The sequence below is a fragment of the Thunnus thynnus genome, chromosome 8 (genome assembly GCF_963924715.1).
Source record: "Thunnus thynnus chromosome 8, fThuThy2.1, whole genome shotgun sequence".
Lineage (NCBI taxonomy): Eukaryota > Metazoa > Chordata > Actinopteri > Scombriformes > Scombridae > Thunnus > Thunnus thynnus.
In genome coordinates, this window is record NC_089524.1 from 29,072,616 (window position 1) to 29,099,632 (window position 27,017).

The following is a 27,017-nucleotide window of genomic DNA, read 5'->3' on the forward strand; positions in this document are numbered from 1 at the left end:
CTCTAAATCAAAACAATAACAAAAGACGGAGTGTGATGACGGTGTGAAGTAGCAAGGTATCATGGGAGTTGTTGTCTTCGTTGTTAAATCATGGACGTATAAAGAGAACGAGCGAAAGTCACTAGTGCGCATGCTCTATGGGCCGCACAATGCGGAAGATCCGGGTATTTTCATACCGGGAAGTCGATTTTTTATTGCTTCATGCGCCACTGAGCAACTTTCATGGGAATGAACAGGGCCCCGTCTCCGACGCTGTATCCAGTTCTCTTAATACATCCATGTGTTAAATAACCAGCTTCACCAGGATAGGATTACTCCAGTGTTAATCATTCGGGATGTTTTTGCCGGGAGCCGAATTACCCGCAGAGGTCTCCTCCTCTCCAGAAAAAATGGACCCGGAGATTACAGGTAAAAACACTGAATAAAGCTGTTTCACCTACAAAATCAGTGTTTCTCCGACGATGTATGGCGACCACCGGACGTCCGATACGGGCTGTTAGCCGAGCTGCTGCTAACGCTTGTTTGCTTTATTTCTCTTATAACTTTAGATCCAGATGTTCGGCAGGTTTCTCCCGGGAGCCAAATTATCCGCAGAGGTCTCCTCCTCTCCAGAAACAAACGTACACGCAGATTGAAATCGTTAAAATACTAATTAAAGCTGTTTTACCTAAAAAATCAGTATTTCTCCGACGATGTTTGGTGACCACCGGACTTCCTGGAGGGGCTGTTAGCCAAGTTGCTGCTAACGTTTGCCCAGTTTATTTCTCTGATAACTTAAGATCCAGACGTCCAATGACTAAATTCCTTCTTCCGGCTAACAGATATAGTTAAAAGCGACCTAAATTTATCATGAAAATGTGGCTTAAAACTGAATAAAAGTCCATTTATAACAGTTTCTGTGGAACAACCACAACGCCGATGTATTATCTTGTATGTGTTTAAGTTACTCTTGGGTAGACGCCACTGTAGCGGACAAACACAGCGCCGCGGTATGCATCTTGTGCGTGTTTACTCTTTGGAGGAGGTTTGACGCCATTGACATGCGACCAAATGAAACGGTCCATTACTTTGATTAAATTACAGATTTCTCTGGGTTTGAACATTGTTGGAAACATTTGGGGTAATTTAAGTACACAGCTCAACAAAATATATAATATAGGTCTAGTTGTTTTTAGACATTTTAATGTGGAATAATTACATATTGTACCTTTCATTTTTTTTGGGTGGGGGGGGGGGTAATCAGTGTCAGCATTACTCTGGATAATCCAAAGAACAATCGATTTGAACTACTGGCTATTGAAAACTGTTGACAGCATGTTTTTTTGTTGTTGTTGTTGTTTTTTGTAATTTGGGTGAAATGACCCTTTAAACGGGAGGTTTCAATTGCCTACTTTGACCATTCCGTAACAAATCCAATGAGATAAGATTAGGTAATGTTGGGTGTGAAGTTTTGCTGATACTGTAACTTTCTGTCGAATTATGTTTCTCTCTTAATGATACAATAGTTCCATGTGAATGTAATTTGCAGGAGACACTATTACATTTATCTAAGTAATATTAGTGTGTGAAGGCCTCTAACTTTGCATACAGCTCACCAGAGTCTTAGCAATATTTTTTGTGACTCTTCCTATGAAGTTGTATTTATATGTTGTACAAAGGACAGATAAAATTGAGGATTTTCTGATGTTTTCTGCCTTATGGCAAACAGCCTGTGGCCCAGTGCAGGCCTGAGAACTGATGGTCTGGAATCCCAGCTGTAGGCAACAAGATGCAAAGAGATGTGGAAATTGACAGACATAAATAATGAGTAAGCCTGGGCAATCCCTTTTAGGCCCAGTGGAAATCACAGTATTGGTTGCAAGGAGTGCCAAGGCCTTGGCTTAGATGGTGCAGGTTGTGTGTCCTCTACGAAACAGATTGTTTGCTTTTTTTCCTGTCACTGCAATTGAGCTATTGCGAAGGAGAAAAAAAGAGTAGGAAAAAAGGTCAACTGGATGTGAAGATCCTATTATCAGCAATCTTCCTCTGGCTTCCATAAGCAGCTTGTTTCTAAGCTGCAACCTAGCCAAGCATGAAGAGAATATAATTTCAGCCAATCTCCTGGTAGCATGGGTGCACAGAAAGCCATTGTAAGGCCAGCAAAATAGTCACAATAGAGTCACTGGCCCTCCTGATAAAGATCTGCATAGGTAATGCCAGGGCAGCAATGAAGGCAATTTTTGCTTCCTCACATTGAACTCAACTCCCTGACTCTCACCACTGTCCCCTGATAAAGGAATAGATGGATAGCAGTTTTTGTTGTGTATGTAATTACGAGTGGCGCAGCACAGTGGAAACTCAAATAACTTCAATAATGAACTACTAGCTACTTCTTCACACTTTATCTGACAACCCTGACTTTTGTTTGCGTCTTAAAATCCCCAAACTCATTGTTTTTTATCTTTAAAAAGGTTGGCAGGAGATTATTATTTTTGTTTTAGCACAGTAAAGAGCTGATCAGGACTTTCCCATGTTTGAACATTGCAGTAGAGCTTCTTATCTGTAAAGGCTATATGTCTATGAGACCAACTCCTCAAAACTCATTAAACCATCAATAAACTTAAAGTAAACTAAAACTTAACAACTGTCACCACCTTTCAAAACCATTCCCATGATACGTAGTCGAGTCACCTGCTGTTAATCTAAAAATGCTGATCAGAGCAGCTTTAAGAATGATGTCAAAAATACACTAAAACAAGCAAATATTACATGTCACTTCAAAGTTTTATGACTGTGGGCACAAAAGAACTTATAAATCATTCTGGCTTTCTTGGCTGGCAGGTATTCATTAAACTTGTCTATTGGGATGCTTCATAGATAAAACAGTCTTCAGTTTAATCATTTTTAGCTCATATTAGACAACAAAAAAGAGCATACTTCTGTCCCATGCTACAATAACAACGGTTTAATAGAGCTAAAAAGGTTGTATGACCTTCATTTTCTTTATTTTGTTTTGCCAATTGGCCTTTGTATAACTGTGATAATACAGTACACTCTGAGGTGTTGTGAGATAGAAAATAATGGAGTATTCATCTCCAACTCTTCCATTATCTGTCTATTGTCTCTTAGTCACCTTGTCGTGCATTATCACTTAACCTTTAAGCAGTGGTGGCACCTAGCAGCAGATAATGGTTTGGAGGATGCTGTCTTGAAGTGCCTCATTCATGTTCATAGTTCCCAGAAATAAATACAGTAGACAATTAAACTCTAAAGTAGTAAGGAGAAATCAAGTTTTGAAGGAGAAGCAGTTACTTTAAAAGCAGACTTAAAACAAGCTTTTTGCCCTTTGTCACATCTTCTTTTAAGTCAAATAAATAATTTTGTTTGCTTTTTTAAAATTAATTTCAAAGAAAAGGAAATTATCCCTACATCTGCAGTGGCTCCTAAAGACCAACAAGCATAATTCCTATTCTAAGAATGAAACTCACTCAAACATGGAAGAGCAGTAAACATTCAAGTCTGTTGTGATGCACCTTATCTAAAGATATTTCCATTTTCAACCTTCTCAGCTTTTCTTTTAGTGACATCAACTTTTAAAATTACTAAAAGCATTAAAAGTGATTCCTGGCTGACAGCAACAGCAGGTTACCATAACATTTTAAAATTCATTGCTCATCCTTCAATATAGCCAAGATGACACCAATATATGGTGCATTAATATACCTTTGCGGTCAATCAAGGCCACAGTAAATTGCCACATTTTTTAACAGAGTTTGGTGTGACATTGTACTCAGACAAGAGAACGGTAGATATCCGTTCTTCTATGAGATAAGCAATGCTTCTTGTTTCACAGGATGAATTGAGTGCTGCAGATTCACTCCATCCAGTGAGGATGATCATACCTGGTCGAAGCTGGATAAAGAACCTCTGTGCAAATTGATCACGATTATAATTATATCGCCGCTCTCAAACAGCACTTTTTCACAGATTAGCTATGTAAAGAGGGCCGTAATTAAAATGTATCTGACGTTACCTTGGCTCAGTCACAAGCCAACAATAGAGAAAGATGGCCACAGAAAACTGATGTGTAATCACTATATAATTTTCAAAGTCAAGGAGTAGCATAGAGAAACATGCTAGACATGCTAGATCTGGTCCAGCTAACATGCTGGATCAGATGTATTTCTGATGACCAAAATAAAAAGCAGGAGTATAAAGATCACTGTGTTTCCTGAAGTTTGTTGCAGTGGCCTTGTGAGTGTGTGACCAATGGCAGGTGGTCCACATGTTATACAGACATTTAGTCCATAAGGGAAAAATTTAATCCCATTTCCTAAAAAAAGATAGAGAGAAAAAAAGAAAATATTTGACATTTTTCCAGTAAAAAAAACAAAAACAAAAAGGGCTTAGATGTTTCTTCTCCTGACAAACCTAATACAACCTCAATAGCTAGTGTGTTTTAAAAGTTTGGCAGAAGCAACTGAATTAATGTATTATCACATGCAAGTCTGAGCAACTGTGAGATCGAACCTTAAGCTGAGACTCTATGGAAGCAAATAAAGGTCCCAGAATGAGGTGTTAGAGCTCGCACCTGTGTAATTAAAAAGGATGAAAGTGCTGGACTCAATTAGAGATACAGTACATTGTTTAAGGCACAATGTGGTAGTCTACCATGGCTACACTCAGGAAATAAAATAAGCATGGGCTCACCTTTTGAGCTCACATGGCATGCAAGCAAACCAGTCACAACGCAGAAAATATAATGTTAATCAACTTCCTGCTAATTTACTGGCTTACTTTTACCATCAAACTTACCTAAGCTAATAGCTAACGCTAACTTTATCTTAGTAAGCAAGTCAATATGAACCCGATACTATCTTCAAATTTACAATGAAGCTTCTGTAATCCCACAGGAGCTAAACTGTCCTAAATCCATAAAATTGTTAATACATAGTAGTAGCTAGCATTCATGTCTAACTATGTGTAATTACGGTATATGTCTTCAGTCTTGGTTTACCTTGAGCTTGAAAAGTTCCTTGCCAGCGTTGATGCTGCTACTTTGGTAACCCTAGTGGACATTTGCTAACATCCTAAAGCTACATTACTGTTCTAGCTGTGCCAATGGTATGAAATGGTACACACTTCCTGTATCCTAGGGGTACGCGGTCGCCTCTCATCCCATTCTCTAATCCCATTTAGACATGTCCCATGCTAACGGGCTAGCTTCACCTTTTCAGCTCCACTGACAGCAACAGCAAGTTACCATAACATTTTAAAATTCATTGCTCATCCTTCAATATAGCCAAGATGACACCAATATATGGTGCATTAATATACCTTTGCGGTCAATCAAGGCCACAGTAAATTGCCACATTTTTTAACAGAGTTTGGTGTGACATTGTACTCAGACAAGAGAACGGTAGATATCTGTTCTTCTATGAGATAAGCAATGCTTCTTGTTTCACAGGATGAATTGAGTGCTGCAGATTCACTCCATCCAGTGAGGATGATCATACCTGGTCGAAGCTGGATAAAGAACCTCTTTGCAAATTGATCACGATTATAATTATATCGCTACTCTCAAACAGCACTTTTTCTCAGATTAGCTATGTAAAGAGGGCCGTAATTAGCTTCATCTTTTCAGCTCCGCATCTCAACCTGCTAGCACCCAAGCTACAACATCAGCCTCCGGTGAAATTTAGTTATTTAAAACAAGGTGCAAATTCACAATATAATCAACATTGGTGTGTTTAATCTTTATTTAAATTGCATTATGTTGATTATATGGGGCAGGAAGCAGGCAGATACACGGCTGAGCTAATGTTAGCATTAGTGCCTGGATAGTTAGCATTTAGCAACCTCCCACAATGAGAGAAAAGGGGTAAAATGGAAGTTCATGATAACGAAATGATAAACAAAACACACAAACAACATAAACACAGAGCTGCATAGATTACTGTGGCATTCAGGTTTATTTTCACGTGAATTAAATGAAGGTTGCCCTGACAGAGAAAAGAGATATCTGTTGCCAGATCTCACAAGAGTGTGTTGCAGACAGAGACAGACCTGATTTGTCTGTCTGAAAAATGCCATTTTAGTATCAGAATGTTCGGAAGATATGTAGTTTGTGAAAAATGTGTCCAATATTTACTTCAGTGAGTATGGTGCAAAAGTAATCATCTGTGCTCATGTTCACCTCTCCCATTGGAGTGAATAGACTCAGGGCCTGCCTCTAGTCTCCTAAAGGGGCAGGTAGTGGTGAAACCATAGACTGTAAGAAAATATGGGTGAAACCCACTTGACACAGATACAGGAAATGACTCTTAGTGCACTCGGAACTGTCTCTGGATGAGTGCAACGAAATCATCTACCCTCTGATTGGACAGATTGACTCTATGTTTGACCAATTGGATTCAGCTGTAAAAACTGGGTCAAAATTCATGCTTAACTTGTAGCTTGTAACTTCAGTGTTGCATACACAGGTAAGAAATGTGTGTGTGTCCGTCTCTCAGACTTTGTGAAACCTCACTGTTGAAAATATTCCTGCACAAATTATATCTGTGTCCACAAAACTTTTTCACACATGCACAAAATATTTCTAGAGCTGCAAAACTTTATTACACATTCACAAACTTGAATTTATGAGAATTTTTCTTTTCTTTTTTTGCAGTTCACACATTCAGATACATGCATGCATTTTTTTCACATGCACACAAAAAGTGACATACAAGCAGGCTGTGAAATTATTTGTGAACATCATTTCACTAGCTCAAAATATTAATGATCCTTATTTGCTTCCATAAGACTCCACCTGCACCTTGTGCTCTTCCAGCTCTTCCAGCTCTTTGCCCACTTGGCACCTCCACCTAACAAAGTAATTCATTGATCATGCTTGCATGCCATGTGAACACAAAGGATGAGGCCATGCTAACTTCATTTCCTGAGTGTAGCAGTGGTAGACTACCACATTGTGCCTTAAACAATGTACCGTATCTCATAATTGAGTCCAGCACTTTCATCCTTTTTAATTACACAGGTGCGAGCTCTAACACCTCACCTGGGACTCTGTGCTTCTGCCTTTGCTGTTGTCTTCATGTAGCTGCAAGGTTGCGCTTAACCAATAAAATAATGATAGTGGTCATTGTTAATATGTTTAATGGCTGAAAGCTCATCCGTATTTATCACACACTACACAGAAGCTGCTTTAGTCTTTATATAACACTATACTTATTCTGTGGCTACAAATTGTGAGCCATGAAAACCTTTCCATTTTAACGACAACCATTTTCCACTGCTTGTGTCACATTATGAGATACAAGCTATTTTTCAATTTCTTACCTCTAAAGCTGTTATTATTATGTAAATGTAATGTTTAATGTAATTGTGGTCAGAGATAACTATTACAGGATGATAATAAATGCTAAAAAGTGATGAAACAGTGGCATAAGTAGAGAAGAGTCATCAAGTCAGTGAACAGACTCATTAATGTCCATTAAACATTAAACATTAGCCACCATAAGCTACAAGTCATACCAGACCAAGTATTGCTGAATTGAAATGACCAATATATTATGAATTCAGTTTTTCATTTGCAAGTGGAAGAGATGTTATTATTTAAAATGTTATAGTCTCACTTTAAGAGTGAGGGGCTAGTTAGTTGAAAAATATTGATGATTACCCCACTTAGACGGCACAAGTTTCGTACTCGCTACTTTAAATTTGTGTAGTTTTATTGTTTTAGGTTAGTCAAGCTTTTTACATGTATCATCTTTAAAACTGGTGAACAATTTATGAATGTTAACTCATATGATATCATGTGCCTATGTTTAACACAGAGTTTATTTTTATTTTCAGTCCAAAACTAACACTCAAAAATCTGCTGAAGTTATAGTTAACCTGCAACCAGTGAGGAGCTAATCGTTGAGTTTATTACTAAAAAACATGCTGGATCACTTAATATGGAACTAATGACATGAGCACCGCTTTACTGTGTTGTCTTGGTTCTTGTTGTGTTGCTGAATAAACATTAACAGGAAATAATGGGTTTAAGTTAATTCAAAATGTGAATGTTTATTGCTGTTTATCTGCATTCTGATGCAACTATTCAAAATGAAAAATCCTTTAATAGGGTTGTAACAGCAGATGATGAAATATGACAGATGGCACAATCACAAAGACTTGGAATTGGTTGGCTGTCAAGCACATTGACTTTCAGGGTTTTATTCCTCCTACTGTGTCTATCTCTGCTACCACTTTGTTACTGTCCAAATTGTTGCATGATATTGCATAGATCATTGAGTCAATGTGTGACAAAACAAAGCCCAGATCAAAAAAGAGAAAATACATTATCAAAGAGCAAGTCTGTTTTTTTTTTCTCTAGGCATTTATAACAGTTACAATCTCCAAGGGCTTCACATCGACCACATTATGAAAACAATAAATGAAAATGACACAATTTAACTTCAGTCTTACTGAAAACACTCATTCAAATGATGATGATTTTACTTTTTTAAGTGCTGTTAGCAAAAATGTCAACTGTCAAAGCTATTTTTGGGGGTCAATCACAAAAGGCACAGCAAATTAGTATTGACAGTAAAATGGTGAATGTGAAAGGATTCATTCAAACCAATTCATCTGTACCTTTTAATCATGAATAATTTATTCAATTTGTGACAGAGTTCAATGATATATTTTAGGCTGTGCTTTAATGGACAATTTTAGTGAGAGATGAACTCAACACTTTTGTGTTAGTTTTCACATTGGCATCTTCAAGTTACAGTTCAGTTAGAGGTCAATGATTGACAAAAGGCTTTCACCAAAGCCCATTGCCAACATGCTATTACATTTCTGTGTTGACTTTTGAAGCTAAGAAACTGTAAAGGGTACTTTTATTTTTTGTGTAATTATCAGACTTTTTCATTTATTCTTTAAAGTTTTAATTTAGCAGCCTAGTTTAGCAATGACTCTGGGCCTGATCAGAAAAGTAATCCTTGTCTGGGAGCACATGTGAGAAGTGGTTTTCAATTTCAAAGTCATCTGTGTTGAGTATCAAAACATGATTAGTGAGCTTGGAGAAAAGTTTGGGATTTTGGGGTGCTATAATGTGGTGCTACAACAGAACCAATGAATGCACATTGTACACTGAGTGTAAAGAGTTTGGCTGGTAATTTTCTATATGTTTCTTATTGTCAACAAATCTCATGTGCAGAGCCAAACCAGCAATGAATCAATCCTACTTATAAGTATTGCACGTGTATCCAAAGTCTGATCATGTCATATTCCTGCGTGCTGTAGATCTTTGTTTTTTTCCAAAAACTATTAAAAACATGTAAATAACATGTTCTTTCATCATGGAGAGTTTTGGGCACAGTAGTATGTTTAGAGACAGCTCCAAAGACGAATAACAGTGATCATGTTTTCAGTCTCTGAAGAGTAGTTCTGTGTAAGGCAGACACCACTGCGCATGTGTAGGAATGCGGTTCCGTTTACAGAGCTTTGATAGCCTGTTGTGCTAGATATCACAACCTCTTGACTTTGAACTAAAATTCTTTGAGAAATGTGCAATGTGCGGGGGTTTTAGCTGCAGCGGCGCTGCATTGGTCTTGCAAGAAAGTTGATCCAGATTCAACTTTTGGAGAAAAGCGACCCAACGTCACGCAGCTGTGGCCAATCACGGCTGGCAATCAGACAGATCAGAGCTGTAAAACCCTGCCATAAGGGAGGACGGAGATGATAATAGAAGGAAGGGAGGACATTTCTCTTTATTTGATAACTTTCAAAGTTAGACTTTGCTGTTGGCTTCCTGACTCATTTTAAAAAAGACGAAATAAAAAAAGAGAGAGAAAGAGTGCTGAGAGCAACAGCGAGTTAGCGAGAGAGTGAATGAAGAGAGGGAGCGGTGGTAGCGAGAAAATTGAATCAGATCAATAAAACGTTATTTTCTGATTGTTTCACAGAGATTATGTTCTAGAGCACAAACATGCCCACACCCTCGCACACCTCCGCTCAACCCTGCGGCGGTGTGCTGCACTGCATGATTTGGTCTGAATACGGCCTAGCAGGCAGGCTTAGCTCCTGTCTCTTTAAGGCCCCCTTCCTGATGAGCCCACTCCGTTCTGATTGGCCAGCTTTCCGGAAGGTGCCGAGGGGCAGTATCAGAGATGTGTTAAGTTACTGCTGATGCAAACCCAACATTTCCTGCTTTACTGCTTCAAATTAAAAGATTTTAAATTACTAAATAACAGGAGACTTTTATTGTGAAGAATTTAAAGGAAATTAAACGTGTTCCTCACCAACTCAACTCGAGTCATGGCTCAGCATGACTACCCCCAAAACAATGGAAAAATGCTGTTATGTTAGCGGAGTGGAGCAGTGAACTTGCACCGTGCGTGGAGCAGATGACCATATACAGAAATCTGTCATGAGCCGGCGTCGGCTTGAGCTGAAAGTAGAAAAAAATGTTGGAAACCAAGTGTTCAGAGCAGTCTGAAACCGGTGCTTTTTGCTCACATTGATTACTTCTACATATGTTTACATCATTATTTGACACTTAAGCCACGTTTAATATCAACATCCAATATTGTAAAATTATATATATATATGACTGAAAACAAGGAAAAGCATAATAGCTCCCCTTTAAGCATTTTCATATAACCACCAAATTACCAAAAAAATTATGGCAAAATGCAGCATCCACTTTAACAAATATTCGGAGCTATCAAATGTTGTTGCAGCAGTACTATAACAGTTATTGCCTCTGTCTCCGGATTAGCTGAATAGACACAGGTGCCACCTCTGAGGGTGCTGAAGGACCTAATGTTGTTGTTGCTCCACCCTGGATTCCAGATAGAATAGACAATGTCAGCCTGATCTGGATGAGATTACATGATGCTTGCGACACATGGCCATGTGCATGTAGGAGACTCAAGGAGGGTTGTTTCATCTAGGCAGGAATGCCAAACAGCGAACCATTAAACAGCTTTGCACAAGTCCTCTTAGCAGCTATCTCATTTTGATGAGGAAAACAAAGCCTGAAATAGAGACAGGATTGTTGCCCTCTGCACTGGCAGAACACTCCTTCATGACCTGTGACACACACAAAGACACCCTCCGCCTCCTCTATACCCAACAAAATTCAGTAAAATGAAAAAATTTACAACCCCCCGCCTCCTTTTCTGACCCTCCCTCCGCCCATACTAATTTTCGAACAGTCCCTTACACTTGCAAAAAAAAAAAGGTTTGCCCAGATTTGATGGTTTGAAGTTCAACGTTTTATCACACAATAAAACATATACTGCCATAGTGAGATTCATTTACATATCATTAAATAAGAAACCAATTTTGGTGATCTATAGTGTGCTGTATGTGCAGATTATCACTCTGTTAGCTTTTGAAGATAACTCACAGACAAAACACTGAGAGGTTGTTATGAAATTCCAACAGCAGGTATGGAGAAGATAAAATTCTTGAGATCTGTAAAGTATCACTTCCACCTGTTGTAAAATCCATCAGAGCTGTCTACAGTTAAAACGCTGTATTGTCTGATGCAAAGGTGGTTATAATAGAGGGCTGTGATTGTAGCCACAATACAGATTCCATCTGGTCTCTAATCTACCGCAAAAATCTTAACATTACAAGGAAGGTGAAGTTGCAGGGTGGGGAAGAATGTTGAGATACATTTTTTCAGTGATTGGCTGCTTTGAAAGGAATAAACATATTTATGTTTCACTGGAATATTTGATTGCAGTAAATGTTTTGTTTATTTAGGAAAATGTCTTTCAGCCGCAGTGGTAGACTGAGGTAGAGCTGAATATGTTGTTCTATCAGCATGCTACGTACCATAAGAGGCAAATGCATATTTATGTGTCATGATGTTTTTGTAGTTTCACAAGGACAAACCAAGGTGAATATTAAGACTAATTTCCTAATAGGCATAGTACTGTTGAATTAAAAGCTAATTATTTGAAATAAGCTTTATGATGTCAAGTCTTGACCCTTTCTGCAAACCATAATAAGAAAGGCAGTGTCTGGATGTTTTAGAATGATCTCTGAAGCACTCTATAACGATTTGTCCTTAACCACGCCAGACACAGAGGTGCTATCTCACTGCTTTTGTTTCCTTAGTTTTACTGTATTGCAGGGTTCACAGGAAGAGGTCACAGTTTTGTATCAGCATTGTGAGAGAGAAAAATATTTTTTCAGAGATAAACCATTTTCCCCCCTCAGTACGGAAAAATAGCCGTACGCTCACACATCTTGTGCAGCATGAGAAAAAAAACGCCACATTCTCTCACATTGGCCTGTCTGGGATAGAAGAATGCTGCTTTGCTTGAGGTAAGGAAAAGCAATGGCCGTTTAATTAACCTTTCCTGCCTCAATCTGCTCACAACAATTTTGCCTGTGACTCCCTTTAATAGTTTAATGACCTTGCTGTCAGTAAGACTGAGAAGGACTGAGTCAAAGTATGATTTAATTAAAAGAGTCCATATGTTTAAGACTGTACCTACGCAGATGCAGAAACATTGGGGTTCCTGGGAGTGACGGAGCTGACCTCGCTATTGAGTTTCAAAATGACAGCATGCAGCACAGTGTAAATAATTAGACGGGAAAAGCGAAAGAAAAGCGCCCTTTGAATAAGGCGGCTGTATGTTTGTCACAAGTGTTGTGTTTTTATAATCAATGTCCAGTAGTGCTGGCTTTATCCACAATATGGTGCTAGTGTCCCTTTCAGAAAAGACACGGCTTCTATATGCGAACCAATTGCATTAAAGAATAAATACCTTGTAGCCTTCACTCTATGAGGGATGGTTTCTTCTTTCTACATCACATACGAACACACTCCTGTGCTTGGTTAAGTCTCTTTTTTTCTCATTAGAAGCTTCTCTCATGTGGAGTAGAAACAGCCATTCTGGCACAGTCATTGATATAAAGGCTTAACATTGACACTAAAGGGAAGCAGTAAATTAGTCTGCTAAACTAACTCTTTTTCATTTACTACCACCAATTGTCTTTATAAAAAACTTGTGCTGGAAATTATACAAGTTTCTCTCTACGCCATGTTTTAGACAATGATTTCAGCTTCCTAATCTTTTTTTCATTTTGTGGTTCAAATGAGACTCGGCTTCTCTATCCTTCACAGCAGACTCTGCCAGCTCAGAGAATGATGGAAGAGTGCCATGGTCACCTGTGACAGCTCAGCTGACTGTCATACACAGTACCGGTCCACTGATGAGAGTGAAATTACTTCATAATAGTAGGGGTGTTCCTGGGTTTATATAACGATATGATAATCCTCTTTTCACACAATGATGATAATGATCATTATTATGGCAGGGGAGTAGGGGGCGAGGAAACCGCTCGGAATGGAGACTTTGCTGCATAATCCGCCTGCCTTGAAAGGTTAAATACGGATTTGAATATTATGATCCCCCACTCTGAAAATGATAGTGCCGTATTTGAAGCAAATGTGCTCATTGTGCACTTTACCTTGCGGAGCAGCATGAGTGGCACACTCCACCAAAGAAGACATGCTTGCGGTGCTGTATTTGCACAATTGGTAGTAAAAAAAAAAAAAGCATTAAGAAGAATGACTGACTTGAGGAATCCACTGTTAGAGGAGTTGTTGTCATACTTAAGTTTAATTGGGGCTGTAGTAGCCTAAAGGTTAGCAAAGCAGGCTTTGGACCAGAATTGCTAGAGCAGGAAAATGTGGGTAGGGAAGTGAATGTGTAATGCTTTCTGCTGCCTTAATGTTGCCCTACAGTGCCATCATGTTTCCCTTAACCTCTCACTTAACCCCAGCCTCTCCAGTTGTAGATCTGTTGCAAACATGGGCAGCTTCCAAGTGCAAATGTATGTAATTGGGTTTGTAATGGGTACATATCCGGTTAAATATACTTCTCTGCCAGTGTGAAGCTGTGTGTAGCTGTACGAATGTGACTGAGAGCACAGATAAAAAATAGTACCTATACACTAACATCTAAAATGTATAATAATTGTGAAGAAAGATTTTAAGAAATATGTAGTCCAACATTTATCTAATGATTTCTAATATCATTAACACACATACAAATCTTTTTCAGTGTATTTAATGTATTTATAGTTGTATCTGCATGTCTGACAATGTTTTGAGTATCAACAAGACTACAGCCATGCTAGCAGCTCTGTGAGGCTGTACATTGGGCAGGGTGGTGCTTTGAGCTAAAAGCTAACATACCCAGAATGACATATAAGTATAATACTCACAATGACTAAGTTAACATGCTGCTTTTCAGCAGGTATTTTTTTACCATGTTGTTCATCTTACTTTAGTGTTAGCATGTCAACCCGGTGGCACTAGGTTAAAAGTTACAGGATCACAAACGTTATTAGGATTCATCCACTGGGTATCATGAATAGCTGTTCAAAACGTCATGGCAATTCATCTGATCGATTCAAGCTTATAGCTAGCCTACAAGCTTGAAAAGGGGGTTCTGAAAAGGTAGTAGCTGAGATTTCTAGTTAAAAATAACCACTTCTACAGCATAATCCACTCCGCCTCTGTCAGATATGCCTAAATACACAGTTTATGTTTGTTGCTACCATAGTAAGCTGTGGTTAGCTATCACTCATAACTACTTGCTTAAACTTGTTGTGGTTCAACCTCTGAAAACCTTATCCTTGTTTACCAAGAAAGCCCAAGATCTGACGCACAACACCAAAATGCAGCAGAGAGGCGAGATTTTAGAGAGTAATTTAACACTAGACTGAAAGCAGGGTTTCACTGTGCTCTGGTTGAAAGTTTGAAAGAACCACACCCAACAGTGATGTCACAGTGTACACCTTAGGACACTGCGGCACAGTGAGAAGTTAAACCACCGGAGATCAGTAAAAAAGAGATTTTAAGCACATATTAAGTAGCTCTTTAAGAACATTAAGAAAGTGTGCAGTAATAGTTTATTGATGTTTAAATGCTACACATAATGTCTTTAAATTGTAGCTGAAAAGTTGCCATTGTCTTATATGTGATTCTTTCTTTTTTTCTAATAGAAATAATTACATATATTCCTTATTTTAATGTTTTTTTATAGCATTATATTTCCTAAAATAATCATTAACTCACAATGTTATAACTTCACATATTCTATCTTGCGAAAATATATATATTTTTTGTCAGAATTTAGGTGTAACTCATTTATTTGGCCTCCTGGAGTTTTGCATCCAGCTTCTACTATTCCATTTTTTTCTGTTGACTGTAAATGAATCCTTGTTCCATATTGTAGGATGTACATGGGATTATGGCATTGTTTAACAGCCTCCCTCACATAATCTCTCTGTTCAAACATACACTATCATAATCAGTGAATGGAGGAAATGGGACTTGTAAAATAAGATTTTACCCTCAAGAATTTCATAATTACGTAGAGACCGTGAACCTAAAGCAACTTCATAACGTAATGTGACATGATTTGTTAGGTGCTGAAAATAAGAAGTAGTAACATAAAAAAATGCACAACAGAAACAATACAATGACTTAAGAATGAATAATAGTGAACAGATAGTTTTAATCACGTGCCAGGCAGAACTATCATCAATAAAACAAAAATCATGCTGATGGAGAAACTATTAGGAAAGTCTGTAAATGTAAGTGTTGATTGTTGTGTAAGTGTTGATGACCACTAAAGTTTCACAGCGGTCAACGTCTGCCGCAAGAACTTCATGACTTTTGTCATCTGAAAAACTTGTTGGACATTCACACATTTTCTGAGTTCCTCTAGTCACTCAGTTCAAGAGGAATTGAATGAACCTCAGGTGACCTACTTTTACATGTGAAGGCAATGTTTTTGCTGCATCCGTTCCATCAAAAACATTACACACCTATTACATTATGTGCTTCTTCTTAACAATTTGGAGAATGATCTTTTTAAATGACTTCATGAAAAAAACAATTGGCCCCTTTCTATCGCTGTAACCAAGAAACAAGAAAAATAGTCTTGCTACATTAGAAATTGCCACATTGTGATGATAGTGAACCATTCAAAGGGAAAGGTTAGACGCCACTTCAATATAAAGGGTGAAAATTTATGGACTGCTTAGTAGCTGCATAACAATAAGAGCAAAATTGAGCACAGCTGGCTTCTACATGGAAGATAAACAATGTGTTTCAAGCTTAGCGCTCTTCCTCAGGCAGCATCCTGTGGTGCCCCTGATAGTGATCCTGACATTCAGCCTCTGCAATGTAAACACCTACCTGCTGGTGGTGAATATCAGACCTTAAATTTACCATCTCAGTGTGGTGGATGGACTGCACACTCTGGTCTGTTAAAGAAAAAGCCCAACATACAATGTCAAGCGTGCGTGTAGTGTCTCTAAACAAGATCTTCATGGATCTAGAACTGCTTTGTCCTTACATCTAAACACTAAACTCAGATACCAGTATCTGAAGGACACCATGTGACAGGTACCAACATTTGCTGCAGTTGACCAGCACACTTCATTATCTGAATCACATCTAGAATAGATGATTTACCGTAGCCACTGGTTAGGGATTACACAGGGAACAAGCAACGTCTTAAATGGAGGCTAACAAAAACAACTCTCAATTGATGTACCGTATGTTTTGGGAAACACTGAATTAAACTGATTATGTGTCCCCCACATGTCCCACATGAGACCTGATACTGGAGACCTTAACCAGTGTTATGCACTGTTAAACATGGTCCTCTTTAGTCAAGTTAAAACATAGGAACAGTCCTGTGCTGAGACAGTAATTACTGCAAAACTTCTTAGAAATTATAGTAAATGGAAAAAAAATAAGAATTGAATTGTTCAAATAAATATCATGTCATTTATTGATATGGTTTTTGTTTTTTTGTTTAAGATTGATGTGGACCTGTTTCAAATGAAATTTCACTAAAATTAGGTGAATTTCTCAAAGCATACAGGACAGAACTATTACTTGAGTGGTAGCAATATGTTGGAAATAATGCGTTAATTGCCTGTGTATGACCTGTAAATAGTAATAGTGGTGTGGGTTATGCTATTTAATTATTACAGTAATTTCTGGAATAACTGTATTCTACATAGAATATACAAATTACAGGAAATGATACTGTTATTACCAAGATATTACTTAACTATAACAACATATCTTGGTAATAACAAGATAATAGGGAGGTAATAGGAGAATATCTTGGCAATTTTAGTGTTTCATAATGGGGCACAAAGTAAGGTGGATGTATATAAAGATGGAAAATGTTAGTAATAACATGGTGGTGTAGCAATAGGTTAATGTGCTCCCAATAACCAGGTTCTAGTTGGTAAATATTTTCTCGATAATAATTAGGTAATAGTGTTAAATGTTTACAATTGTAGACTAATAATGGAAGTAATATGAAAGTTGAATCTGATCAAAACAACAGTATGGTAAAAATATGGTAATATGGTAACCATGGCTGTGTATGAAATCACTCCCTCCACTCATTCACTACTCCCTATACAGCAGACACTCAATAATGAGCAGTAAATTTCGGACACTTACTAGTCATCGTTTTGCATCATCACTGTAAGCTGTACAGTCCCACAACTGTAATTTATAAAATGTGGCACATTGTAGGATTGTTAGCAGAAACTTTTTGGTTCCATTGTGTTTTTTTTTTTTTTGAGGGCTCTAGATACACTCAGAATTCAGAAACTCAAATAAAATGGAAGACAGTAAATATAGTGCACTATATAGAAAATAGGGAGTGACATTGCCCGTATGTTGTTATATGAGAAACATGTTTATACAATATATTCTAAAAATGTAATTTTTAGTCTTGAAAACAATCACAGCATTTCCCTTCTAAAGTCTCAGGCAGATTCAGAATATTTAATTGCATACAAACTATATTTAATATACTGGCTTTTGTCTTTTGTCCCATTTCCATGCAATGCTATATGGTTTTTTCTGATTATAGCTCAACAGTAATAAAAAACTATGTTCTTTTTGGGGTTATATGCAAATTCACAACTTGATATTTGACTTATATTATATCATCTGATGACCAGAGCATTATTTAAGGCAAATAACAACAGAACAGGAGGGATATTCTGCCTGCAGAGCCCTGGCCACAGTGTGCATGTTTGTATGATGCATACATATGTGCTCCTGTCACCCTGCTGTGCATACAGCAATGTGAAGCTAGTATGTGCAATACAGTGAGAGTGAGTGCAGTAGTGGTTGTGTAGTTTGTGCCAAATTTCAAACATGATTTACATTCTCAATGTAATGTATTAAAACGTTGACAGGGCAAAAGGGATTCACAAGATGCTGCATTAGAAACTCAATTTCTGTGATGAATTGCCTGAAGCCACTGAATTACAAACTGCTCCCTACCACCTTCCCCCGACTCACCCCCTCCCATGGCTCAGAAGTTTTTTTGTGCGTGTCAAAATCTTCTTAAACCTCTCTCTTAATCTGATCTGCTGAATGTGAGAGGGTGAAAGGATTTTCAGACTAAAAAGCATTCATTTTTCGTCTTGTTGTGCATTGCCTTTTCCAAGTGCTGGGTCAGTAATATTCAAAACTTGCTGCTTTGCTCTTCCGTCTCCTGAGCACCACTCCGGTTGTCTCTGGCTTATGGATGTCCTTTCCACACCCGCTCTTTCGTCATTATGTGTGACTGGTGAAAAGCTGCCACCATACTAAACTAAGTGTAAGCATTATTAACTAAGTAGTAGAGATTGATAGTGACAAATATGTATATAAGGTACTAACACTGGCTAATGTACAGTATGTACCATTCATACACAGTGTGACTTTACTGGACTGCATACAATGACATGATAAATAAAACTCTATAGCCTTTGGTATTCAGTCAGTTATATGGCACAAAGAAGAGATGTGCAAATGAGAGAATATGAAATCATGATTTAGGAAGATAACATGCAGCATTTTTTTTTTTTTTACCTTATAACAGTTAGAAGTAGGTTTCCTGTAAGGTATCATGCTAGTAGTTCTTTCATTTATTTCCAGAAACCTAAATGGGAAAGTCATACAACTGTATCTCTTTGCAGGAGTTTTTGAGGCAGTATTGAAGCAGTACAGGCAGTCTTTTTTTATTTTTTAGGAAAGTCAACAACGTGCAACTGAAGACTTTTTTTTGGTATATTATCAGGCTAAACCAAATTCAAACCCTGCTCCTCATGCAGTCTTCTATGTGCCACTGCTCTAACAATATCCTAATTAACTGTCACACAGAAATTGTGGTTTATGAACCCTTAAAGGTGCAGCGTGTAGGATTTGGACGGTGGCTGCTTAAAATGTGAAAGGCCCTTTCTGGTTTGTCTGTTCTGAGCTATTGTAGAAACCTGGCCGGCTCCCTATGTAGATATAAAGGTCTCATTCTAAGGTAATGAAAACATGATTCTTATTTTCAGGTGATTATACACTAATTAAAGAATATTTATATTATATTCCGCTTCTGCTAAGTCCGTTCTGCTAGTTTCCACTAAATTCTACACACTGGTCCTTCAAATTTAGAGCAGTTAGACCTCATTATTGATGCAACAAGTATTCACATTAAAGTTATACTCTACTTGAAAGTTGGCAGTAGTAAGTTTCTAGTTTCTTCTGCAGAGAGTTGTGGTTGTGGCCAGGTTGAATTTAGTCAGTTACAATGGAACAGCCAAATTTACAATGGAAGTTAAATCTTTCAAAACATCAATAAAAAACCTCACAAATCACCCGTACAATGTAATCAGTACACTGAATACCTTGCTTTTGCTTGTGCTGTCATGCTCAGATGACGATCACAATGTTGACAGAAACTGTGTATTTAGCTGTATTTTCTTGAAAATATGACTAAACATAGTGAGTCTTTGTTAAGGACAGTTGAAGTGGAGAGTAGTGGATTAAACACTGTAGTGTGGTTTGAGAAGTTACAATGCTTAGACATCATCATAACTGTCTGAATTCAAGCCTGAGTCTGAATGCCTCAATCTGCTGTTCTCGGTCAATGAGGAAAATACAAGCTTTTCAAAGCTTTTTAAAGCACAAGACCGGCCCAAGAATCAACACTCTTCCAGAAGCATTTTCTGCCTGAAATCAGAACGTGGATGAATAACAAAATCAATATTCAACTGCACAATAACATGTCAAATGGATAAGTCAGTCATAAGTCAGTCCAGTGGGTTGTTGTGCAATGCAGAAAATGAAACTTCATGACCATTAATTTAGCTTGAAGAAAGAATAATCCAGCAATAATAGTCATAGATGAAAGCATGAAAAAATACATAAGTGGCAGGGCGTATTTAAAAACTACAGGTGTTGACTTAAGATAAATTAAAAATACATTTAAGTAAGTTTTTGTGTTAAAATGCCGAGTACAATTTGTCATATTTACCTGACAACGACCTTTTGCAGCTGTATAAATTATGACTCATAACTGTCAGGAACAAAAGTGGAAGACATTGTTAAAGTCAATGTTATTCTTTGCCTTGTAACCGTGGCGATTTTATCGTTTCCTAAGTCTAAACATGTTGTGTTCATACCTAAACCTTACCAAACCTTTACCACAGCTGTGGTTAGATCAGAAAATGTTGTTGCGCTACTGACAAATGATTGTCATTCCGCTATAGGTGGCGGCGTCACATCAGAAAACACTCATCTTTCATTTCAGAAGTCATGTACATTGGAGGATTTGAAAGAAGAGCATTGGTCACTGGTTCAAACATTCAAAATGACCCACAGATGGTGATATCTTCCTGACAAGACACCTCTTGCGGTCAGGTGAGTTATGGCTGTTTTGACTGGTTGTCAAGCTGAAGTTTATTGGTACAGTAGTGAGAGATAAAGGAACAAGCATTTGGTTTTCCATTAAGTGAAACTGTGCTAGTGTTTGTCTGGTGATGTGACAGAAATTCACACAATATATAGAGGCCTTTACGTTTCCTAATTATTACATTTCCTGCTTAGCTTTATTACTTTTTGCCCCCCAAAACAGGCCAATCATAGTTCAAAGTTCAAAGCAGGCAGAATGACAAAGTGTCTTATGTGTCCTGTGCAGATCAGTCTTCAGTGCAGACGGTTACACCTTATGGTCATGTAGGGTGCCCACCCAGAAAAAACGAAATGTCTTCCTTCTGGATTTATTTTGGCGTTGAGCCTGGTGTGTCAGAAATGGGATAATAAAAATATAAACAGTGAATGGAAAGCTAGAAGATAAACACAATAAATAACTGGAGGAGGAAAGTACTTTTTCACATGAGCGTCTGATTCATTGTTTCTTTGGGTTCATGTTTTATATGGATGATCGTGCCGGCCCGCGTGATTGTGCCTCTCCTCATTGTTCTTGTTGATTTACAGCACCAGTACAATGGTGTAATATGAGTTTGGCTTTGCTGCTTGAGAAGAGGTTTTGAGTAATGCAAGCAGGGCCTTTTGTTTGTGAGCTTGATTGCGAGGAGTGGGGAAGCCTTGGAGCTGTCATCCCAATAAAGAAAGCTCCTCTGTACAGCGTTAACACCAACATCCAATCAAAAGAGGGGGAAAAACAGATTTAGTTCGCTGCTGTTTGCTTTTCACAGAGAAAGGCCATGCATTAATGGAAATCCAAATATTCCAGCATTACCAGAGGATGATAATGTAAATTCAAGTTAATATTGGTACAATGTGTGTGTGTGACAGTTTGCCATAATGCGCTCTTCCTGGATTAGTCATTCATTAAACAGGTTTGCCATGCAAAGCCACTGTCAGATTTTTGTCAAGGAGGACAGAAAAGGAGAGAAAACAGTGCCAGCAGAAGCTCTTACAATTAAAAATCTGCCGCCTGATTATGGTGACCAGTTTAATCTGGAGCATGTGAGTTCCTCTGTAGATCTGGAGCAAAAATTCTTTGCAATAATAGACCAGAAAGACAGGCAAAACAAAAGATTGTATTAAAGCGCTCTGTTTGGTTTAAAAGGAGCCGGGAAGCATTGTCAGGAAAATTATGTTGTTTCACATTAGATGGTTTAGAATAACAACATCTATTTATACCTCTTTTCTATTCCTTCTATGTGGAGTCTTTTTATTTTGCAGGGCTCTATAATATGAGAGTGTCTGTTGATATGAGAAAAGGATCTAATGCCTTTGTGTTTAGTGTGCAGAGATCTTCAAGAGATTAAGAGCTTTTGTATATGTATTTATTGTGTTAAAATATTGAACAGTGTGTAAACTTTTAATATTCTATATGCTGCTAACATTCACCAGAGTGTTTCTTCTTTTAAACCACAGGGTCACCATTTCCTAGTAAAAATATTATGATATAAAATTTAGGTATGCGGCTTCCTTAAACTCTAATTTTAAGACAATAACATAAAATCTGGATGAAGGTCAGTTATATTAACATGCAATAAAAATAAGATAATATAGATAATAAGATAGAACATGAAGAATAATTGATATCCATTCTGTCCTATATATCTTGGAAGTTGTTGGTAGAAATAACATGAAAAGGTTCATGCACATCTTGTCCCAAATGCACACAAAAAATATTTTTAAACTTCTCCTTATGTTATAATGATTTACTTCATCAATCAAACATGATAAATGATAAATACTTTAAAATCTATTAAACAAAATACAAAAAATATAACCCCTATTTACAAAGACACAGTAGGTTCAGTTTGCACTCTCTGTCTACTCAGCTCCCTCTAGAGTCAGCAATGCTGGTCTTCCCAAAAACCTTAATTTTTACACAAAGCCTGGTCAGTGTAATCTTCAAACTACCCGAAAACACTTGACACACCATGAACCATTTAAATCAACTCTTTCCCCCCTAAACCAGATTACAAGTCTGATTTCAGGCTCTTAATCTGACTACTGTACACACAGCAGCATGACAGTCACACACACACACACACACACATACACACACATACACACACACGCACACACACACAGCAATACAAACTGAAGGAAAATAAAGATCAGCACAGCTGCCACAGACTATTATGACACAAAATGTAGTTTTGGCTTATGTCAGTGATAACAAATGATACAGACACAAGCAAATTTAAATGATCAAAATACTCTCTTTAATGTAACTTGACTTGACAAGAGCTCGAAGAATGAAGAATTCTCTGTGATACCATGACTGTGTGTTGTGGCTGTAGTTTTCTTAGTCGTTGTAAAAGATATTTTGAATTGCATGAAAACATACAGTAGTCAACAAATTTCTCTTGTCCAAGAAAACATTAGCTACAGTTCAGCATTACATGCAAACCTGGCTACTAAGTATATTCACTGAAGTACTGTACTTAAGTACAATTTTGAGGTAATGGTACTTTCATTTTATGCTAATTCATACTTGTACTTCACTACGATTCAGAGGAAAATCTTGTACTTTTTACTCATCTATATTTATCTGCAGCTATAGTTAAAAGTAACTTTGTAGATTCAACTTATACATATAAAACACAAGATCAGATTTTAAATAACAGCCAAAAAGCATATGATGAGCTAATAAAATACAATTTATTGTGAAAGAATAAACCAGTGCTTCCCAAACTTTTTGGATTGTGACCCCTCACAAAATCACTGTCTACTTTGGGCATGTTTCATGTGTGTGAGCTGTTAGCAGCTCCACCAAAGAGTGATTTCCCCTCTAAAGTTCTCGCATTGTACCATTTAAATGTTTGAGGCTCTGAAAACTCAACAGCGTTAGATTGCAAATCACTGCATTAATCAGCCTTACAGTATTTAAAGTAGTTCCAACCAGCACCACCTCGACCAGCTGCTTTGGTACAATGGTGCTTACAGTACACACTGATGCACCAGTATAAACAGTCTAATAATGTACTCTTGATACATACACAAGTACATTTTGCTCATAAAACTTACTTAAGTAAGTAAGTACTTAAGTTAAAAATATAAATGTTTTACTTGTATTTTCACATTTGTACACTGTGATACTACAACTTTTACTTAAGTAAAGGTTCTGCACACTTACTGTGGACACTAAATTACAGCATTTCTATTTTCTTTTTTGCATTTCTTTCTGAAGTTGAATGGCTATTTTTATAAAATGATTTTTTAAAATGTAAGACACAAGTGAAAACTAATCTGAGCTACAAATACATGAATTTAGTTTCCTTTTTCTGTAAATAGTGACAATTATTATCAATTAACATAAGTTTTTGATTCGTATTTTGTAGCCATGAAGAAAACCAAAGCATACTGCAGGGTACGTCATATTATTATAGTGCCTGGCCCCAAAACACCACTTTACATAATTCTTGTTCATATCTGATTCATGCATTTTTTTTCCTGCAGTCCCATTTGTTCAAGGATTTTCTGTAGGGTACAGCTAGTGCTTCAGTCATTGTGAAAGAAATAACGAGATACAATGTACCTGTTTGGATAAAAAACGGCAGATAGTAACGTAAGTTTGTTTGACTGCTTTTGTCATCATCGCCTCCAGGACACACAAGCATCATAAATACTCCATACATCCTCTCATACAATTCTGGCTTTGGGTGTGTGCTGTTTGTCACTCTTTGGAATTGATAAAAAAGATTGGTCTCTGGAGAATGTGTTGTTACTGTCATAAAGGGAAGGCCATGTCCACATTATTATTTTTCTCATTGCGGGCAGCAGTATGTGGCTTTTCAGAGCACTTTAATCTGCTCTCCAGCTGGACACGTGGGACTTGGCCTTGCCCCCTCGTCACCCCCAGCAGACTATATCAGATGGGGCCTCTGCCGCCACACTGGAACGATACAATCAGCATTCAGAACAATCCCCAACATAATAGGAGTTTTTCAACTGGTTGTTACGGCCCAAAAGTGGGTTGAAGGACCGTTCTGACACACAGATGTGACTGTTTAAAAGCATAGATAAATATAATATAAAAATCCTTCTTGATTTTTATATCCTCAATATAAACCAGAATGTAAATCTAATTTATTTGCAATTTTGTGAACTTATGTCACACATGCATGTTTAGAAGGTAAAGTTATTTTCATTTGAGTCTTCTGACCTCTTAGTTATAGGAATACATTTCCTTTTCTAAACATTTCGGCTGTGGGAAACATCCTTGGCCCTAAAGGGATCATGTTTTTGGAACTTCATGAATATCACGTCACTGTTCCAACTTTCTTTCTTATCATTACTGTGGTTCATCTGACCAAACTGTAGGTGATATAGCCGAACATGTTCCTGTAGTTTATTATTCTTCATATGTTTTTGAGTGTGTTTTTGAAGCAGTTTTGTTCCTCTTATTAATCACCCCGTCTGTGTTATTCGACTACCCTAAATGCCTCAAACACCTTATATTATTATGAGTTTTCCTATTTATGTTTTATGAGTTGTTTTTTTTTGTAATTGTAATAAACTTCTTAAATAGTTGATCGAGGGCTTTTGTGTGCCGACATGTGTGCCAACATTTCATAATTAATCAATCAGTCTTTTTAAATGTAATTAAATTTATCAAAAATTAATCTTCAACACTTTAAATAAACAAGATTTTTTTTGGTCTTTCTTTTTTTTTGTTTTAAAGGAAATTTTCCAAAATATGTGTTGTTCCAGCTTCTCACATGTGAGGATTTGTGGCTTTAGTTTTGTTCTGTTGGTCAGACAAAACAAGCACTTTGAAGAAGTCACCAAGCTGGGATGAGCATTTTTCACATTAAAAAAAAAACATTTTATAGACTAAAATATTAAACAATTCATAAAAAATGACAGATGAATAACTAATGAAAATAATAATTAACCCATACCGTATTGCATTTACTATTTAGAATGAACCTGATCTGAGAGATGTACAAAAACATGGGAAAACTATAAAAACAATTTTCAGGGGAGAAGGAACAACAAAGTTATAAAATCTTGTTGTTATATCATTAAACTGGTGAAAAACGCTTCAAATTTAACTGAGTGATTGTTTTCCTTTCATACTGACTGACACTTACTGTTATTCCTATTTGAGCACCGTTTTGTTATTAATCAGTCAGGTCATGTGGTGAGTGCTGTCACTGCTGAAATAGCTTTAATATGGACTACCCCTCTGGGACAAACTTGGTCATTAACTCTAATGCCATTTTCTGCTACAGAAACCTTCCACCCTCCCTTTTCACCCCCTTCATTGATTCCAAAATCAAGAGGCAAACGACTCCCAAGACATTTAAGCACACTCAATTCCCCTTCTTGGAAACTAAAGGGGCTGGATCAAGTCTTTTGTCTGAACTCTGACCTGCTATTCCTCTGCACATAATCTCAGTCAGCCTGAGGACACGGGATTCACTTCACCTAGACTGACTGTCTTAAACAATTTGTGCCTTGTTACGAGCATCTGGGCACATCATTTACGGGGGTAAGAAGGGAGGGGTGAAGGGCGTTGAGAGAGAGAAAGCCAAAAAGCTCATGATGAAGACAAGGGGAGGACAGGTCAGATGGCAAGCTGCATCTTTAACATAGCTGCTATTGATTTTAGATTCTCCCCATGGGAGAGACAAAACATCAGATGCACAGTGTGACTAGTTAGCACCCCTGTCTGTGTCTACAGTATGTGTGTATGGGGATGTTGGTGTGTCTGCAGTGTTAGGTAAGCAACAGCCTGAATGCATCAGGTACACACAATACACGTTACTTGTGATTTTGTATCTAATGAGAGCTCACACAGGACTCTGACAGCAGCCATTTAGTATGTGCTGCTGTTCAGATGAGGACCTGATGCATGTTGCTTGGCTAAAATGATGCATTTAAATTGTAGCATTTAAACTGAAATTATAATTAATTCATCTAAGAAACCATTATGTATATTTATCCGTTACGTGTGTGAAAATGGTAATTACCAAAAAGAAGAAATTGTCTTTTAATAGCGCCCCCTACATTAGCCTTCTCAGAGTGTGTTAATTTTTGCTATCGATTGACGATGTTTGCACTGTAATTTGATTTATGCAATATTTGTGTGGGCGGACATTAAAAATTGTTCATAATATCCCATCAATTTCAGTGGCCACACAGGAAGTTAACCAGCTGATCGAGAAGACCCGAGATGACCATGGATGTATCAAGAGAACTGGATATGGCGCCGCTA

General features: G+C 37.5%; 1 long non-coding RNA gene across 1 annotated transcript; it reads left to right on the plus strand.

Moving 5' to 3' along the window:
• Window positions 1-27,017, plus strand: LOC137188270 (uncharacterized). Its single transcript, XR_010929340.1, has 3 exons — window positions 1-408; window positions 20,619-20,728; window positions 26,934-27,017. It is a non-coding gene; the product is annotated as an uncharacterized lncRNA (long non-coding RNA).